The sequence below is a fragment of the Tasmannia lanceolata genome, unplaced genomic scaffold, assembly GCF_043159265.1.
Source record: "Tasmannia lanceolata isolate RefF3 unplaced genomic scaffold, GAP_Taslan_0.1 ptg000015l, whole genome shotgun sequence".
NCBI lineage: Eukaryota > Viridiplantae > Streptophyta > Magnoliopsida > Canellales > Winteraceae > Tasmannia > Tasmannia lanceolata.
Window position 1 is genome coordinate 36,127,198 of NW_027518692.1, and position 19,775 is coordinate 36,146,972.

The 19,775-nt window shown below is 37.7% G+C and overlaps 2 pseudogenes across 2 annotated transcripts; one reads left to right on the top strand and one right to left on the bottom strand.

The window, feature by feature from the left end:
• Nucleotides 1–3,294: 3,294 nt before the first annotated feature.
• On the bottom strand, nt 3,295–4,316 carry LOC143891970 (V-type proton ATPase subunit c''2 pseudogene; annotated as a pseudogene). Its single transcript, XR_013255430.1, has 3 exons — nt 4,200–4,316; nt 3,822–4,036; nt 3,295–3,695 (listed from the first exon to the last, which is right to left on the bottom strand). The product of XR_013255430.1 is annotated as a V-type proton ATPase subunit c''2 pseudogene (transcript).
• An 8,692-nt stretch (nt 4,317–13,008) lies between these two features.
• LOC143846942 (ADP,ATP carrier protein 1, chloroplastic-like) lies at nt 13,009–19,204 on the top strand (annotated as a pseudogene). Its single transcript, XR_013234883.1, has 5 exons — nt 13,009–14,142; nt 17,505–17,771; nt 17,859–18,002; nt 18,091–18,438; nt 18,544–19,204. The product of XR_013234883.1 is annotated as an ADP,ATP carrier protein 1, chloroplastic-like (transcript).
• Nucleotides 19,205–19,775: the final 571 nt, after the last annotated feature.

The following is a 19,775-nucleotide window of genomic DNA, read 5'->3' on the forward strand; positions in this document are numbered from 1 at the left end:
AACCAAATGAACCCTTGGGAAAATGGGAATGGGTCACGGGTCACGGGTCACCTATCCCTTTCACCACCTTGTAGTTTTTTTCCAAACAAAAGAGGGTGCAAATGCCAAAAAAAGGTAGAAATATCATTTCCCTTCCCCAATAGCTCTTCTGAAATGTAATGAAGTAGCTTCAGAAGAGTTACACCTTTAAATTTCTCTATCCTTTACATGTTTAACTCACACACACATACTAAACACTCACAGTTCCCCAACCTTATCATATATAATGCTTCAAAGAATCCATTGCCTTTCACTACCAAAAAATAAAATAAAGTCCTACCACCTTTTCAAGGGGCACCAAAAGCACCCCAAAAAACTTTTCCCCAACATCACCCATAGCTTGCTGACTGTTCATGTGGGACCACACATGGCATGCCAGCGCAGCGCCACATTTTGGCAGCGTTGTGCTTTTTGCACGCCCTTATGCATCTCTGCACACTTCCCTCGTGGTTGCCCTGCGCTCACCACCTTCTCTTCCATTATATAAACAAGTTAACCACCACCTCCTCATTCAAATTCCACAAAACTATTGAAAACCCATTTCCACTACCTTTTTCTCCTTGCAATCCAAGTCTCCTAGCAAACTGAAAAAGGAAAACAATTTCCTTTTATCCCTTTTCAACTCTTTTCTTACCCCTACATTTAAAACAAGGGAAGATGGTTCTCATTTATATCTCATGGTGCAAGAAGCATGGTGATGGGGATGATGATGGGTATGATTATACGCCTGCTGCTTCAATAAGAGGAGATGGTGACGACGATGATGACGGGGATTACGATTATGCTCCTGCGGCATCAATTGAAGGTGATGGTGATGGTGATGATGATGATGATGATGATGATGATGGAGATTCTAGTTATGATTATGCTCCAGCCGCGTAAATGAAAGATACCATTTACAAGTGTTTAATGAGTCATTGGTTTCCAAAACCCGTAATTTTGATTGCTAATGACTAGTTGAAGGAAATATATTAGTGGGTCTTTGTTGAACACTTTGTTCTAAGGATGGCATTGCTCAATTAATGGACCACTTTTTTTTATTGATTGTTGATGGTTAATAAGGAATTTTAACAACTACTAATAGCTAATTAGAAAAATGCACATGAATATAGAGTGCCATTATTGAAAAAAGGGTGTGGATATCATTTCCCTTATCTTTTTGTACGGAGGTTTGAGCCCATGATGCAAGTCAGCTAGCAGCTCTGTTTGGTTGCCGGGTTTTTTTTGGTTCCTAGGATTTATGTGGGAGAAAAAAATCCGAGGCGATTGGTGGGAAAAAAAGTCCTAGAAGTATCCCGGTAAAAATAAATTCCCATGTTTGGTTGACCGGACTATGGTGGGGAAAAAAAAAAACTTTGTTTGGTTGCTTGAACTGTTGGGAAGAAAAAAAATTCTTCTCAAGCTTATTTTTGGTTCCTCGGATTATTTTGGGGAGTTTTTATATGATGCCCGACCGTCAAATTGCCACCTTGCCCATTTGATTTTTGATCTAAAAGATGGTTTGACCAGATAGAAAATCAAATGGCAGGGGGGTAAAAACCCTACCCCCCTGCCCTTGTAAATCTGACGGTCGGCCACCATATAATTCTCTATTTTGGGATGAGATGAAAAGGCAATCATTATAAGAGTGGGATTAAAAAAATTCACCACATAAGCAATCATTACAAGAGTGAGATTAAAAAAATTCTAGTGCTAAAAGGCAACCAAACATGGGATGGGACCAAAATTTTACTAAAACTTCCTAGGACAAAAATGTTACTGGCAACCAAACGATGGTCCTTCGAGTATTTTCAGAGTCTGCACGACTCTTGTTGACTATATTAACTCATCATATGACCTAATATTCTCCTTAGTTTGACGACGATGGAACATAGTTATTATTATATGAAAAACACTTTTAGAACAGAATCCCGTCTAGAAAATAAAGACCTGTATTAATTCTGATTCATGGGGATTCGATCCCTCCCAATGGCCTTTTTTTGTGAAAGTGGCATCAATAATTGATCCCCGTTTTTTTTTTTTTAACAAAACGGATTCATGTTTTGCTAGCGGTGCTCTTATTATATTTATTGGGTTCTGATATTCGAGCGACAATGTTTTGATAATGGCACTTTGTTTCACATGTTTTAACCAACTGTCAAAGCTATTACAATTCACAAAAGCTCTAGTTCTCAGAAAAGTAGAAAACAAAGGGAGTCGTCTCATTGTCAAAACTTTTTATCCTCAACTCCACAAGGGCTTAAACGGATTTTTCTTTTCCTTTCCCTTCAATGCAAGGGATATGATAGGTAAGGGACTTTCGCGGATGCATAATATGGTGGAAGGCAGTGGAAAGGAAAACCTTTTTTCCAAATTTTCCCCACTTTTTCTTTGTTTGGTTGCTCAAGGAATTGTTTTCTAAGCTGGAAAGATGTTGTCTAAAAAGGAAAACACTCATTTTTTGTACTCTTTTTAAAAAAAAAATTTAAAACCCCTTATGTGGCATTCATTTCCATCTATAAAGAAGCATTGGGTAGCATCCACGCATGGTGAGGTCCACTGGTTCTTTTGCCATTAATATATGACTTATTAGTTATTATGATATATGTGCACATGCACATAGGAATTCGAAATTACAAGTGTGTGCCTTTTGTCCTACTGTGACTGTTGACTACTTGACTGCCTTCATTTTAGGTATATTCCGAAACAATGCTTTACAGCATAAAATAGTGAGGAAAACTCTATGGTTTTAGAGTGCTTGAGCATGAGTGAAGGGAAGAGTGTGTTTTGTAATGGAATGGCTTCCATCAAGCTCAATCCAACCCTAAAATAGCCCTTGTTATTCTTTAATTTCTAATTTTGCAAGTTGCAAAAGGTCAATAGGACATGGCACCACTTGCTATTCATAGAATTTGCAGCCTATGTGAGGTCACCTGAAAAATGGAAACATTCTAACACACCAGAGATTGGTTCACCAACAACTGCCAATGTGTAACAGTTTTTATTTTTCGAGTATAATGGCAATGGAAAGATCACCTTCCTAAATATACAGCAAAACAAATAGACCCTAAGAAAAATTGCACAACATAAAATCAGCATTTCACGAGTCAGACGAGATCTGCAATTAGAGAGGATAATATGGTTATTAGGGGTTCTAAAGGGTCTGCTCACCTCATTTAATGGGTTCTGTCCAAGGTTACACGGGCGTTCTTGTTACTGTACATGTCTTCTCCATCATATATTTCTTCTTTTGATCAATTAAAGTTTTCAGACACATTTAAGAAAGAACAGGCTGCATTTCTGCTAAATGGTAGTATCATCCAAATTTCTGATCAAAGAAAAACACAAAATTTATTATCCAAAGTCAATACACAGAACCACATCATGTCTTTCTTTACATAAACCTAATGCATTAGTTCCTTCCAGAGTTCGACCACAATACAAACACAATCCTTCTTGATCAGTAAAATATATAAGACGGGGAAGTCCCGTTCTGATGGCATACTTATGATCCTGTTGAAAGCCATGTTGCTTGAGCAGACATTATTATCCCCACGATCACTCCAAACAACCCAAGTGCACCACCAAAGATTTCGCTTACCAAAATCTTTACAAAAAGGGAGGAATTCTGGGCATCAGACAGAGCGCAGCTGCTTCCAATTATTCCGACACAGAGCCTGTTGGCAGAAAACACAAGGCTCAACAGCAGATAAACCATAATATTGTCATACTTGCCTAAATAGCATATAAGTATATATTGATTAAATTGGTAAAAAGTCAAAAACCAAATCACTTTCACATACCCGCAGACCAGGTTTGCGAACCCCACAATGATCCCGGAAGCGAAGATTGCATATCCAGCTCTAAGAGACTCTGGTGCATATAACTGGGTTGCTGGCACACTCTCTAGCTTTGTTTGTAAAATGATTGCTACAATAACGCCATATATCGCAACAGCCTCACAGAAAATTACACTGAAAAGAAGAAAAATGACGAAGGAAGCCCATAAAAAATGTTTCTAAGACCATACTAGAAACGTTGATGTATATAAAATGAGAACAGGACATCAGCATACACATCTCATACAAACGTGTGCACCATGTTCAAGACCCATAAATGTGTGTGTGATTCTAGCCTTTATTGTAAGCTTGCTAGCTTCCTTTTAGTGCAACCTTCTGTACCTGCCCTTGCATCAACATTAGTTGGGTAGCTGGTCTGCTCAAATAGCTGCCCTTCCTAATAATAGTAAATGCTAATGTGCCATATGTAGCAAAATCGAGTCTCCTTCCTTTCTCCATTGAATGATCCAAATTGCCTTTCAGAAAAAAAGAAGCTCACTGATGACAGACAAACTTCAATGTTTCCTTTCATTGGAGCAAGTGTTACTTTGTGTTGATTCACCTCTGTACTCATTCCCTCTACCAACAATATAGTACCATGTTGCTAGTGTTTAGAACTCTTGTTGGAAATTTTAAAAAATTTGAAAAGCCAAAAGTGATTTTTGCCTTGTCTTTAAAATTTAGAGAAAAAGATTTAAATTTTGGTTTCCCTCTTATTTCAAAAGCTAGTGACTTTTGAGTGCTTTTTTAAATGAAAAGATTCTTTTTAATGCCCAAAACGGTTTCCATTTTACCCCATTAATTGCTAAATGGTTATGATAATAACACATATTAAAGTTGCAAAACCGTTTCATCTCCAACGGTCACAAATATGAATGTTAGAAGAAAAACGTTCGAGGCTCTTAATGGTGGCTTTTCTCAACATTAATACCCATAAATGGTGGCTCTTTCCAACAGACACTTTGGTGTCTATAAAAAGGAAAAGAGAATACGGTTTGGGTAAGGCTAAGAGTTTTTGGGGTCTGCAATTGGGGTGGCTTTTGTCAACAGAAAAAGAAAGAGGTTTACACAGAAAAAAAGGTTTATGTTTTCTAGTTTTGCTTCATTTCTTTCTTTATGTTCCTTCCGTGTCTGAGCACAGTTCTAAGGTGGTTCTGGGTGGACCAGTCAACGAATGCACGTGGATTGGAGCCATATTTGGTTGTTTTATCTTGGAGCGTCGATTCGCGGATCCCGGTTGCACCGGTAGGGAGTGGATACGATTCTTAAGGAGAGTGACCAGTGGCACGACTCAGCCTCCTTCTCTCTTCAAATCTGATTTTTCTAAATGATTTTCATCAAAAGAGATAAGTGCAATCTATTTTTCATGTTTTATTTCAATTATGATTTGATTTACAGTACATGGATTTTTGGCTACGAGTTGCACTGTTTTGAGGTCGAGTAACATGTTTTCGGTTCAAGTAACCTGTTTTAGATTCGAAAAACTTGTTTTGACTTCAACTTTTTGTTTTTGGGTTCGACTAAGCCATATATCATTTCTTCATTATTTGTTTATAAGATCTGTAGAAATCTGGTCCGTCCATTTTATCAAACAATCTTAAGAATCATAATATTTGGGCTTCTTAAATGTGGATTTTTTCAACAGTCTTAAGAATCGTAATATTTGAGTTACTTAAGATATGGATTTTACCAACAAACTTTAAGAATCGTAGTATTTCAGATTTACTACTTTTCATATAAGGGTCAAACTTGTTACTGATCTATGATCTATGGCTTTCTATAAAAAAACCCAATTTTGGTGCAAACAAAGTCAAAAGATATGTTCAGATTTTTTAAAAGAAAATAGAACATTTTAATGATTTTTAGCCTCATGTTATGATGTTGATTGTTGATCCGTTTATGTTTGCTCTTTAAAACATGAAAAGTTCCATAATTTATTTCAATTATAGTTTTGGAATTTTACATGCTTGGTTGAAATTCATATGATATTTTTTTCATCATTCAGTTAAAACTCTTTTGATGTTTGGAACTAAATGGATCACATGGATGGGGTTTAGGAAACACCTTACTTTTAAATTGGTGTAAAAACCCATCTCTTATTTGGTTTGGCAAATTAAAAGGTTGAGTACCTTAGGACTCAATATTGTTATTGGCACCTAAACTAGTAGATTATATTTGTTTGGCTTTGGTGATGAATTTTCTTATTATATCTTTATAAAATTGCCTCAACATGTTAAATTTCTGTTTTTAAGAAATTTTGATGGTTTGTTAATAAAAAAGAAGAAGGAAATTCATGGTTGATCATCATAGGGGCTTGATATTTGGACCGTTTGTGGTGGCTTACAAAATCAGTAGCCTATGTTTTGATATCAACACTCATTTATCTAGTTAAATGTTTTGACACTCATTTGTTTTGATAATGGTACATAGTTAGAAAATGATGCTTGTCAAGTGTTTGCTAAAACGCCTTTAAGAGATAAGCTTGTCTTGTTGAATGCTTGTAAATGAATCTAATAGCAATATAAGTAACGATTCATTTTCAATGAGAAAAAATCTGCATTACTTGAATGGGATGCTATATAGTTCATATACTATCAAAGTTTAAAGTTCTTGTTCTTGTTAAGGAACTTGGTGTATTGCCATCATGTATTGGAAATGATGTTTTATGTGTACTATGGCATGGGAACTCTAAAAGCCAAATTGGGTTTGGCATTACCCTAACTAGTTCATTCCATCTAAAGAAGAATTGATGAAATTCATCAATATAATGCATGTTAAAATGTCATTCTAATTTTCTGTGTCTTTTTTTTGAAAAATAAGTAGATTTGGCATATTGGAACAAAATTTGAACAATATATGCAATGATGCATGTAGTGTATGGACATGATTTTAAATTCTTGGTTGAGAGGCTAACCATAATTTTTGGAGTATGGAGGCTTAAAATGTAAATTTCATATACTCACTTATGGTTTGTTGCCTGATAGGTACATGCGTACATTAGATTGTGATGGATTGTACCTGGTCACTCAGAATTGAGAGGTAATTGTTCAAATTGTGGGGTCCTACTGTTCAAGAAGGTTAGGTTGTGCTAATTGGATCTCTAATTAAGAGAATCTGGGTATACCAGTGGGTACTTATCCATCTTAAGTGGTGGAGCGATTTCATGAAAATCGGTTACACAAATGTGTTGTAAAAGTCCTGCTATATGATAGTAAGATTATAATAGCCTTATCCCTAGCAGGAGGTGGAGCCAAATGGCACAAGTTATGTTTTTGTGGCAGATGGACTGTTATGGCCAAGACTGGTTCCCTCGATAGTGACTGCCAAAAATGCTTTAGCCAAGGCCAAATGTAAGACCTTAAATGGCAAAAGGGCATGTTTGCTTAAGGCATAAGTTGGTAAACCATACGAGAGACAGTAACACTTGACCTTGTAAAGACGGAGAGGAGTCTGCAGATCCTCTGGTAGAGCCACATAAAGTGGTGTATAAGGCATCAGAAAGGAATGGGGTTAAAGCCCAAGGCATTAACCATTAGTGATGGACACCCAACCTATGTGAAAGGAGATCCCTAGAATTAGGTTCAATAGGTACTAACAAGTCACCGGATGGTTTGTTAACACTATCACCCCCTACTCGATGCCAAATGTTGAAGGATAGTGTTCACTGCAAATGCGGTAGGATGAGTTTGAGACTCTTAATCAGTTCATAACCTGAATTGGGTGGTGTGTTACTTACGGTGCACACTTGATGACTGACCTAAGTGAATGTGGAGGTGAGGCCGCTTCCTATGAGAATTTAACGGGTAATTCTCTAGAACATTCATGAGAACCAAGAGGGAACAAGGCCAAAATGTTCCAATACTGTGAATGAATCACTAAGGAATCGAAGGTAGGGTGTGGGTAACAGGTTAGCCAATTACACCTACGAGGAAAGGTTGAAGGAGTCTAACTCTACATGTACTCGGTAACGTAATCTGTTTATCCTAAATATCGCTTGAAGTCCAAAAGACACCGGTATGAATCTACTCTATTTTTCTAATGTGCTCAGATGCTTCCGTTTTCAAATTGTAACTGTATTTTGAATCTTGTGGGGGATTATTGGAAATTTTAAAGAATTTGAAAAGCCAAAAGTGATTTTTGTCTTGTCTTTAAAATTTAGAGGAAAATATTCAAATTTTGGTTTCCCTCTTATTTCAAAAGCTAGTGACTTTTGAGTGCTTTTTTAAATAAAAAGATTCTTTTTAATGCCCAAAACGGTTTCCATTTTACCCCATTAATTGCTAAATGGTTATGATAATAACACATATTAAAGTTGCAAAACCGTTTCATCTCCAACAGTCACAAATATGAATGTTGGAAGAGAAACGTTCAAGGCTCTTAATGGTGGCTTTTCTCAACATTAATACCCATAAATGGTGGCTCTTTCCAACAGAAACTTTGGTATCTATAAAAAGGAGAAGAGAATATGGTTTGGGTAAGGCTAAGAGTTTTTTGGGTCTACGTTTGGGGTGGCTTTTGTCAACAGAAAAAGAAAGAGGTTTACACAGAAAAAAAGGTTTATGTTTTCTGGTTTTGCTTCATTTTCTTCTTTCTGTTCCTTCCGTGTTTGAGCACAGTTCTAAGGTGGTTCTGGGTGAACCAGTCAGCGAGTGCACGTGGACTGGAGCCATATTTGGCTGTTTTATCTTGGAGCGTCGATTCGCGGATCCCGGTTGCACCGGTAGGGGGTGGATACGATTCTCAAGGAGAGTGACCAGTGGCACGACTCAGCCTCCTTCTCTCTTCAAATCTGATTTTTCTAAACGATTTTCATCAAAAGAGATAAGTGCAATATGTTTTTCCATGTTTTATTTCAATTATAGTTTGATTTACAGTACATGGATTTTTGGCTACGAGTTGCACTGTTTTGAGGTCGAGTAACATGTTTTCGGTTCAAGTAATCTGTTTTAGATTCGAAAAACTTGTTTTGACTTCAACTTTCTGTTTTTGGGTTCGACTAAGCCAGATATCATTTCTTCATTATTTGTTTATAAGATCTGTAGATATCTGATCCGTCCATTTTATCAAACAATCTTAAGAATCATAATATTTGGGCTTCTTAATATATGGATTCTTCCAACAGTCTTAAGAATCGTAATATTTGGGTTACTTAAGATATGGATTTTACCAACAACTCTAGCTCATGTTGCAATAAGATACTTATTTTAGCTGACCACAATCTGCTACCTACTTTAAAGTCCATGGAAATTTAGCATTTCCTACACTGTTTTGATTGTAAGAAAAATATTTCTTGTAGTTCTAAGATTTTTATTTTTTATTTTTATTTTCATTTTCACCACCTAGTGAGAAATGATACGGTTCTAACTCATTTAGAGGGATATAATTATAAACTGCAGTGGTTCAATTTACTTTTTTCATGTGTAATCAAACAATGGAAAATCATTATAAACCTGTACCGGTGTGGCTCTTTGGCTTAAAGTCTTGGGTATATGCCTAGAGATGAGAGTTCAAATCCCCATGGGCTTACTCGATGCACGTGCTTTACGGGTGATTACGTGCGTCCGGAGGGAATTAGTCCCACTCCACAAAGTGGGGTGGGGACACCCAACTTCACAAAAAAAAAAAAAAAAAAAAAAAAAACAATTGAAAATCAGGAAATTTTGGAAAAAAAATTCTCTTCCAAAATTTTTCATGCAGTCCAAAACAAGGGATTTGCTAGGGACAATCGCAGAAGGCATTTCATGGGCCGATTGTTGCATGAGAGAGCAACCACATAGGCTAACTTTTCAACTGATTTTGTCTTATTCATTTATGCATCTGAGGTGGCTGCTCTCTCATGCAACATTCGGCGCGCAAAATGCCTTCTGTGTTGGACCCTAGCAAATCCCCCAAACAAATATTGTTAGTGTTACCAACAAAGCGTGTAATGGCCGAGGTTCGAAGAGACGTGTTGCGATATGGGATTTCACATTTCTCGAGGCATACGACGTATTATATTATTTTGGAACGTGTAGGGATCTGAACCACTCATTTGGTAGAACCTGTTGGAGCCCGAGACCATAATAGGACAGTGCTAAATTTTTGGAGCATTAAGCAAGTTGAGGAATTATACAGGACTTCGGAATCTTCCCTATTTCTACTCCAGCTATCCATAGACCAAATAACAGCAGGATCTTATTTTGGAGTTGAAATTTGGAAGAGAAAACGGTTTCCACACACAAGTGTAGATAAGTTATCTACACACTAGCTTAAAATACAGTGGAGGGCATATTGTTTGGGTGATCCAAATCATTCATTTGATTGGCCTTCACATGGATAGGGTGTCCACAAAAAATCAGCTCAATAGGATCACCCCAACCCTACAATTTGTGGTGGTAAAATGGACGTGTATAAACCTTCACAAATTTGTCTATTTTTTGCCTATCTATGTGAGGTCAATCAAATGCATGGTTTGGATCACCCAAACAATGTGGGCCTCCACTCTATTTTAAGCTAGTGTGTAGATAACTTATCTACACTTGTGTATAGAAAACGTTTTCTCAATTTGGAAACACAAGAGTATAAGACATAAAAGTCCCCACTCTGATTACAAGAGGAACGTACGTGAATGTCTTTTCCATGCAAAAACACTCATTCATTTCAAACACCAATATCTTTGAGCGATATTTAGGGGCTGTTGGGATACACGGATTTTCCAGGTTTAAGTTTGAAAATAGTGTAATAGTGGTTTCATGATCAAGCTGTTGTATGTTGTCCTAACAGCGTTTCTTGGATTTTAAGTAAGAAATCCAGGTTTTAGAAAACTCTCCCGCAACCTGAGATTTCTAAAACCTATAAACATGGGACGATCGCTTGCTCTCTTGCTGTCGGAAAGAAGGGCAAGAAATCAAAAAACGACGGCTGATCTCTTTCTTCTCTCGTCTCCCATTCTACAATTTTGAGGTCCAAGATTCTAAAATCCTCGTATCCAAACGGCCCCTTAATGTTGGCCCTCAACCATTGATACAGTATTGTGCGGCGTAAATAGAGCCATTGATCTTATGGAGTACTAACATTCAACATTATTTGGTCCCCACAGAACAAACAATCCTAACCGTTCAATCGTAAATGTTTTGCCAAATTAAGTCTGGGAGCAAATTTTCAGAAATGACATTCAAATCCACATGTTGTGGATTTGAAGCAGATAAGAAGGTATTTTCTTAAGGAGATCTTTTTGGATACAGCCATAATCAGTTCTTATTTGCAGATAAGATAATTTACTTATAATCTTATTTGCATATAAGGCAGTTGGAAACCATTAACTAAGATAGATATTGAAGTTTTACAACCATCGCAATTTTCATATAAGATTATATGCAACTAAGGGCATGTTTGACAAACATGAAAATAAATTTATAAAATATTTGTCTACCTAATGTAAGAGGGAGGCAGAGAGATGGAAGAGAGAGATATTTGATGAGGTGGTTTGTGAGGAGAGCATGGTATGGAGATGGAAAACAGGGAAAACAAAAAGCGGAATGTTAGAATGAAGGGTGCCCTTGCAAAAATCAGCTTCAAGAGCTCTCTGTCCCTATTGGTTGATTTATGCAAAGTGAAGGGCAGAAAAAGTGGATAGTGCCTAAAAAAGTGGAAATCATGTTGACTTTGCAGAAATGAACCAATAGGGAAGCCCTTGAAACTGATTTTTTCAAGGGAAGGGGGCCTTCATTCTATCATTGCTAAAAAAAAAATTAAAAAATCCTATGTTAAACATGGAATTTTTTTCCTTTGTTTACCAACCCCATCACATGCTCTCTTCACTCGGCCCCCCATCTATTTCTCACCAGCCCCCTCTACCCTTAATTTGGCTAATCAAGAAGGAATGACAGTAAACTGTGTTTGAAGGACATTCAACCTCAAAGATTCAAATGTTACTCCAACAAATTAGGCTGTGTTCTTAGCTTCGAGAATTCAGTGCAAAATCAGATATTTTGCTGCATGAGTCTGAAATTAGAGGAACGGGCCAAGTGGGTTGGGGTTTCCAAGTGGGTTAGTGCCCACTAGAAGTTAGAACAAATACTTGCTAAGGCCTGTTTATTTTTTATTTTAAGAACCGATTGTGAGTCTAAAACTTACAATTTTTTTTTTAAACTGAGCCCTTCACAAAAAATGTGAATGCCGATTTCAAAGCAACAGTGAGTCACGCTGGAGGTGAGACAATCTCTCTTTCTCAACTAGCTAGAAAAATATTTCATAGAATATTAGTCTGCCATTTGAGAGGGAAGTGATGGAGAATGCGAAGTCTCAAGAATAAGAAAAACAAAAAAGGCTGATTAGATTAAGAATTGTTTCTCCAATTGGCAATTGCTTAATTCCCTCTAGCGTCCTCCGTACCATAGTTAGCAAAATGTGATTCCGCAAAAAAAAAAAAATGGGACTGCAAAAATTCGAGTTTAATATGGTACTAGTTCAAAAAAACATAGTAAAAAAACAGAAACACAAGAAAATGAGTTTAGAATTTTGTCATTTACAAAATATGCTAGAGGCAAAATTGGAAATTTGGCCGAAAAAAAGTATTTTAAAACATTTAAAACGTGTTTAAAACTTTTGCTTCTAAAAAAATGGAGTTTTTTTATTTGTTGTAAAAGTTTCAATTGGAGTTTTAAACTTCAAACCAATAAAACACATTTTTTTCCTTCAAAAGACGCCATTTTAAACAGAGTTTTGCTAACTATGATTCTCAATATTAATAGATAAAGGTTTCTGAGCGATACCTCAGATAGCTTATTTGAGCAAGCTCATATAAATAGGGTAGGTAGCTATGTTGTTTGGGTTATGTTAGATATTGATTCTATAGGAGTTAACATAGATAGGGTAATTGTAGGAAATCATCTCTATAGGATTATGCCGACACTTGATTTGTGGACGTTTAAAATGGACGGCTATAAAATGGGTGCATTTGTGCCTCTGTAGATCGAATGGTTAGGATGATTTCTTAGGAGCACCTTATCTATGTTAGGTTTTATGGAATGAATGATTTAGATGAGTCAAACAGCACGGGTGATATGCTATTTATAGTGGCTTGCTCAGATAAGCTTATGTGAGGTATCGCCCCCATCCCTAATTGGCATTTATACTCAAACTGTTTTTGATAGATGTCATTTCCGTTCTTTTACCCCCCACAGCACAGCTCTTCAAGAAGAATGGATGAAATACCTATGGGGCTTTTTGGTCATTTCGTTCAAAGAGCATTTTTAGGGTATTAGGGTCACTTTCTATGTGTTTCTGCAGTCGTCTGTGCTGTTAGAAAGATCTTTTGTTTCTGTCTTCTATCTGGCCTTGCTTGACAGAAAGACTATCTGGAGTTTGGATTCTTAATTAGTGCTTTGAGAGTTAATAAACCCATGCATGAAATCTCACTACATAACTTCATTCTGTTCTCTTGATATAAGCATGATGCCATCATTATCCACAGCCTTTTGAGCCTCTCTCCAATCCTTTCTTCCATGCTCCTTTGAGGCTTTTGGGTTTTGAAGATTTTGTAGGTATGGAGGCTGTTATCCAACCCAAAGGGCTTCTATCTTTGCCTTCAAATCCCAAACCCAAAGTTTTCCACCCTTCACAGAGGTTAACATACCGATTCAACACCAAAAGCAACACACCTGTTGGTGGGTTATCTTTTTCTGTCCATGCAAATAAAAAAGCTAGTGACTTTATCTCTAAAACTCATGGGTTTTTCAAGAAAGAGAGAAATCTACAGATCTGCAGAGCAGAATCTGCAGCTGCAGCAGATGGGCAGATTTTTCTTGATGATGTAGAGAAGCCCAAGTTATTGGGTGTTGAGATTTTGACCCTGAAGAAGATTATTCCACTGGGTTTGATGTTCTTTTGCATTCTCTTCAATTATACAATACTAAGGGATACTAAAGATGTTTTGGTAGTGACAGCAAAGGGGAGCAGTGCTGAGATAATACCCTTTTTGAAAACTTGGGTGAATTTGCCTATGGCTATTGGGTTCATGCTATTATACACAAAGCTCTCAGATGTATTATCCAAACAGGCTCTTTTCTACTCCATCATTTTCCCCTTTATTGCCTTCTTTGGGGCATTTGGTTTTGTTCTGTATCCCCTCAGCAATGCAATCCACCCAACTGCCCTTGCAGACAGACTTTTAGCTGCCCTTGGGCCGAGCTTCCTTGGCCCGGTCGCGATTTTGAGGATTTGGAGCTTTTGCCTGTTCTATGTCATGGCTGAACTTTGGGGGAGTGTGGTGGTATCAGTTCTATTTTGGGGATTTGCCAATCAGGTAACCCTATTTTGAATTGATATTCTTGTTTAATCAGTTTAGCAGATACTACTCTTTGATTGGTTCAGGTTTTAGTATCTCCACATGGATATTTTAATTTTCATCCCCTGTTAAGTTTGTAGTTCTTTGTTGATCTGTTTGCTGCTCAAGAGATACAGGTTTTAGTATCTCCACGTGAAAAGGTATCTTGATTTCTGAATGTATGTCAAGAAATACTTTCTATTACTATTTAGCTCACAATGTTAAATACAATTTTCCTTTTCTTCTGGTCCTGTTTATGGTATAGAAATTTGTTGGGCTTTCTTTATATTTTCTTCTACCTGGGATTATCTCTTCTTCTTGCAGTGGGTGACATTTGTGGGATCTAGTTAATACTGATCATCTCTTGCTCGAATTTGTGATACTTGGTATAGCTTTTCACTAGATTTACCAATTTTAAAAGTTGCTTGAACCTACTATTTTCTTCTTTATTGTCAGATTTTAAGCATGATTTTATTAATTACGAACACTCCTATCGTTTATTTTTTTCCCCTTATAGGTATCCGGTATTGGATCATATTTCTAATCTTCACCCGTCCAAGTAATGTTTTCTTCTTGACTCGTGCCCCTACAATTTCTCAGGTGTTGTTCCTGCCATATTAACAAACATGTCCTTCCTTCTTTCAACGGTTACTTTTCTGTCATTGGTTTCATGCAGAGAACATACGTCCCACACCTAGCAAATTTCCCTGGTCCTGTTTTTTTCTGGTCTAAAAGTTTTCTATGTGACCAATTACAACTCTATAATCCTATTTTTAATGGCACAACTCTATACAATCTTGATCTTGTCGTTGCTGAACTCTAGTTCTAAATGCTTTTGTTTGTATGAGATTTCTGGATTTCAAGATCCACTGTCATCTGTCAAATATGAAGGGAAGACTTTTATTTGGGTTCTATTGTTGCTGATTATTCTTTAGAGTTCGTAAAATCAATAGAAATATGGAGAAGTTCAGGGTCGAACTTGCTAGGTAATCTCCCAATTACGATGTCCTTTTTTTTTCATATTTTTTGTAACCCTGCTTTGTGAATATCCACGTTGATGAACTAATAGTTGGAAATACAGAGTAAAACTGAGTTCATTCTTGCTGCTGCCAACTTTATGTGTGTTGAAACATCAGTATTCTAAACTTGTGGCAGGTATACAGATCATAGTTACTGGATTCACCATCCACCCTCGGATCCGTGATCCGGGGTCGCACGATCCGAAACGTGGGTTCACTAACGACCCGGATCGCTAAAAATGACGAACCGCGGCGACCCGCGGGAGAGAAAGAGAGAGAGATGCATATAGACTAGAAGAGAGATGGAGAGAGTTACAAATTTTATATATTTTGGGTTGAATTGGAGCTAGAGCTTTATTTTGAAAAAAATATATATATTGCATATATGAGGTTTTTTTATTTTTTTATTAAATGGATGTAGTATGGACTATGGAAGGATATTCATATATTCCAACGGGAACTTTCTGTTTGAAAAAATATGTATGAAATACACGAGGTTTTTATATTTTGTGTATTAAATGTGTGTAGTGTGTACTATGGAATGACATTCTTGTAAAAATATATGAAATTATATATAGGGGAAATGATATATCCGCCCCTTTTGATCACTAGGAACACCCCCTATCAGTGCATCAGTGACTAAAGAGGGGCTGTTGTACTTATGTCGGAAGAATTCAATGCCCCTGATTGCCACAAACACTGACAGGGGGTGTTCCTAGTGATCAAAAGGGGCGGATATATCACTTCCCTATATATATATATATATATATATATATATACCCTCATCATACCTCGTACCAGACTACCATCGTACCCCGTACCCGTTCCCATACCGCGTATCGGAACGAACCGCGTTCCAGGTAACCTTGATACAGATTACCGATTCAGTATTTATGCTATCTGGTAATGAACTCCTGTTTGAGGGCTTTCTCTTAATCAAATAATATCATTCACAGTATAACTAGTAGAATATGTGTCGACAGCAAACTGTGGACCTGGTTTCACTTGGGTTCTCCATGTCTACAACCCCCGTCTTTTTTTTACTATAGTCTACAAACCAATTGACCGTGCTGCTCACTTGATTGGAGATACAGGCTATGATAATGGTTTACTTATGTTCCTCATAATGGATAAGTTGATACAGGATTTTCAAAAGTTTAGAATCAGGATTTTCAGTAACTGTTCCTCATAAATGGTTTACTTACAGGGGTAAGTTGATTACACGGAGATGTAGTCCGCATAAATCCAATCCCCCCCCCCCCCCCCCCAACCCACCAAAATCCCCACACCCACCCACCCACCCCACGATCAACCATCAAACAACTATTCTCTGATTTTATGAACCTCAAACCCCAACCCTAGCACCTCAATCTATTCCCAGCAGTCCCTAAACACTTTGAATCTTCATCTAATCCTAACCCTAATCCATCTCACATATCTCTTCCTTTGCTTTGATGGCTTAAACACTCACCCTTGACATTTTTCATCTTTATTTGTTGGTTCTGGAGTGATGTTTGGTGATTTCACCTTGTTGGTGATGCTTTTGTGTGTTGTTGGCGTATCCTTCCATCCGGGAACTGCATACTGATGTATGGTGGAGATGGTTATTGTTGTTTGTGTTGGACTCATTTGTTGGCGACTTGTTAGTGATATGTTGTGATTTGTTGGTGATTTATTGGTTTGTGGTATTGGTGGTTAGTTGGTTGTGTTGTTGTTGGTTCTTCGTTGATTGGTAGTTTGTTGTTGGCTCTTTTGTGGTCGTTGTTGGAGATTGTTGTTGGTGTTGTGTTGTTACTTGTTATCGATATTCATCATGAGCTTGCCTCGCACATCTCACCGGTCAGCAGTCACCCAGATTGTGAGATATCTTAAGAAAGCTTCTAGTAAAGGACTGTTCTTCAGAAAGCTTAGTCACATGAGGATTGAAGGGTATTCAGATGCAGACTGGGCAGGATCCCCTGTAGACAGACTGTCTACTACTGGTTACTGTACTTTCATTGGAGGTAATTTGGAAGCATAGGTTCTAAGCTTATGGGTGTAATGAAGTACCTCTTCAAATACAAAAGCGTGACTTCGAAACATCATTTGTTTACAACCTCTGAGTAGAAAACGGAGATCTACACTTCTAGATCACAACTTTATAGTTAAAACTCGTTTTTATTCTCATTGCTATTTTATTCATTTGGACTACAAAATTTCTTAGTTGAAGCTCTACAATCAAATTACTCCTGAACACTGTTTTTTCCCCAACTTTTTTTGTTTGCAATCCTGGTTCATAACTGTATGTTCACTTCTGTTGTAACAATTTTCCTCCTTTTTCAGATCACTACTGTCGATGAAGCAAAACAATTCTATCCACTATTTGGCCTTGGAGCAAATGTTGCCCTTATCTTTTCAGGTCGTACAGTAAAGTACTTCTCTAACCTGCGCAAGAGTTTGGGACCAGGGGTCGACGGTTGGGCAATTTCCCTCAAAGGAATGATGAGCATTGTGGTACTGCTGGGGCTTGTAATCTGTGCAATCTACTGGAGTGTGAATACCTTTGTTTTGAGTGATTCCTCTCTTCCAAAACCCAGTCGTAAGAAGAAGGTAGGCCTCTGGAAGGATCATTTCAAACGTTTTCTATTGGTTGTCTTCTTTCTGTGTTTTGTCACATAACATTAAATTTCATTGTAGGAAAAACCCAAACTAGGCTTGAAGGAAAGCTTGAAGTTCTTAATCAATTCGAGATATGTGAGGGACCTTGCCATGTTGGTGGTTGCATATGGTATTAGCATCAACCTTGTCGAAGTCACGTGGAAATCAAAGCTGAAGGCTCAGGTAAGGAAATTGCCTCTATTGAATCTTCTTGTTACTGTCTGCCTACCAGTGCCACCCTTTACAGACTCTCTCCTTCTTCATATTGCAGTTTCCCAGCCCAAATGAATACTCATCCTTTATGGGTGATTTTTCAACTGCCACTGGGATTGCAACATTCATAATGATGCTCTTAAGCCGAGTGATATTTCGCAAGTATGGGTGGGGAGTTGCTGCCATGATCACACCTACAGTGTTACTCCTTACGGGGATAGGATTCTTCTCTCTGATTTTGTTTGGTGGGCCACTGACCCCCTTACTTGGGAGTCTTGGGATCACTCCTCTACTTGCAGCTGTTTATGTGGGCGCTCTGCAGAATATTTTCAGTAAGAGTGCAAAATACAGCTTATTCGACCCTTGCAAAGAAATGGCTTATATCCCCTTGGATGAAGATACAAAGGTCTGAACTTACGACGTCCTGCATTCATTGTTCTTACTCAATACTACATGTCCATCCCTTCTATCATATCACCAAATAATTCATTCGGCTTCAATTTGCTTGTAGGTAAAAGGGAAGGCGGCCATTGATGTTGTCTGCAACCCTTTGGGGAAGTCTGGTGGGGCTTTGATTCAGCAGTTCATGATTTTGACATTTGGGTCACTTGCAAATTCGACTCCCTACCTAGGGGGAGTACTACTGGTGATTGTTTTTGCATGGTTAGGCGCAGCAAGGTCTCTGGATTCCCAATTCTCTTCCTTGGCTAAGGAAGATTTGCTGCAGGAGAAAGAACCAAAAATGGCTGTTAAGCAAGAAGCAATAAAAGTGTCCGAGGGAAGAGGCTACTAATGGGCCAGTTGCAAATAATTTAGAGGACCAAAATAAAGAGACGGAGATTAGGAATGGGTCTATTCATGAATCAGTTGCGAGTGGGAAAAATTCATTGAATGGGTCAGCGCTCAAAGAACCAGCAGCTGAAGGGCCTGAAGTTTCATCTGGGACCTCGAACCCCCATGTCCAATAAATTCTATTTTCAGCAGAGGAAAATGAATGCTCATAGGAACGATGAGAAGTTTTCTTGGTAAGTTACTGGGTTGAACCTTGTACTCTATTTAGAAAATAACAGGCAGGTTGTAGGATGCAGTTGATTAATTTATCATTTCTTATGTTGGTTATTAACCGTATTTTCTATTATAATTGCAATGCTCCTACTGAACATTTACTGGAATCTGCCCTCCTGGTCAGAATTATAGAGTTCATTGGTTTGAATAGATATAAGAGCATTTCTTTTTCATGGGAAAGGAATATGCCAGTGTTTGAAACTGCTGCCCAAAGCGAAACTCACATTAAACTCTTCTCTAAGCCTGAATATATCCAGATGAATTATCTTCCAGGTTGGTACTTGATATCCTTGTTACTTCCTAACAATTTTCTAGTCATATTTTCTCACCATTAGCTGTTCTGTATCTCAATGGGTACATATGTCTATGTTTTTATTTTAGTCTATGGGTTGGAGATTGAAATTTATGCATTCAAGTCTTTATGTTGCTAGAAGAAGAAACAACGGAATTCTCTTAGAAACCTTTTGAAACTTGCCTTGGGATTCTTGGGAGGACAATTCTGTAACTCTCCCTCTTCCTAACAGCATTGGGTCTTTTAGTTTAAGTTGGACTCGAAAGTGCAGCTCAACATTCTGCCGCTGCTTGGCAATCTTGAAGGTTTCTTATTGCAAAGCTTCACGCAAGTTCATGATCATCTACGAAGTCAGATATGTGGGTTAAAGAAAATTATTAGATCTT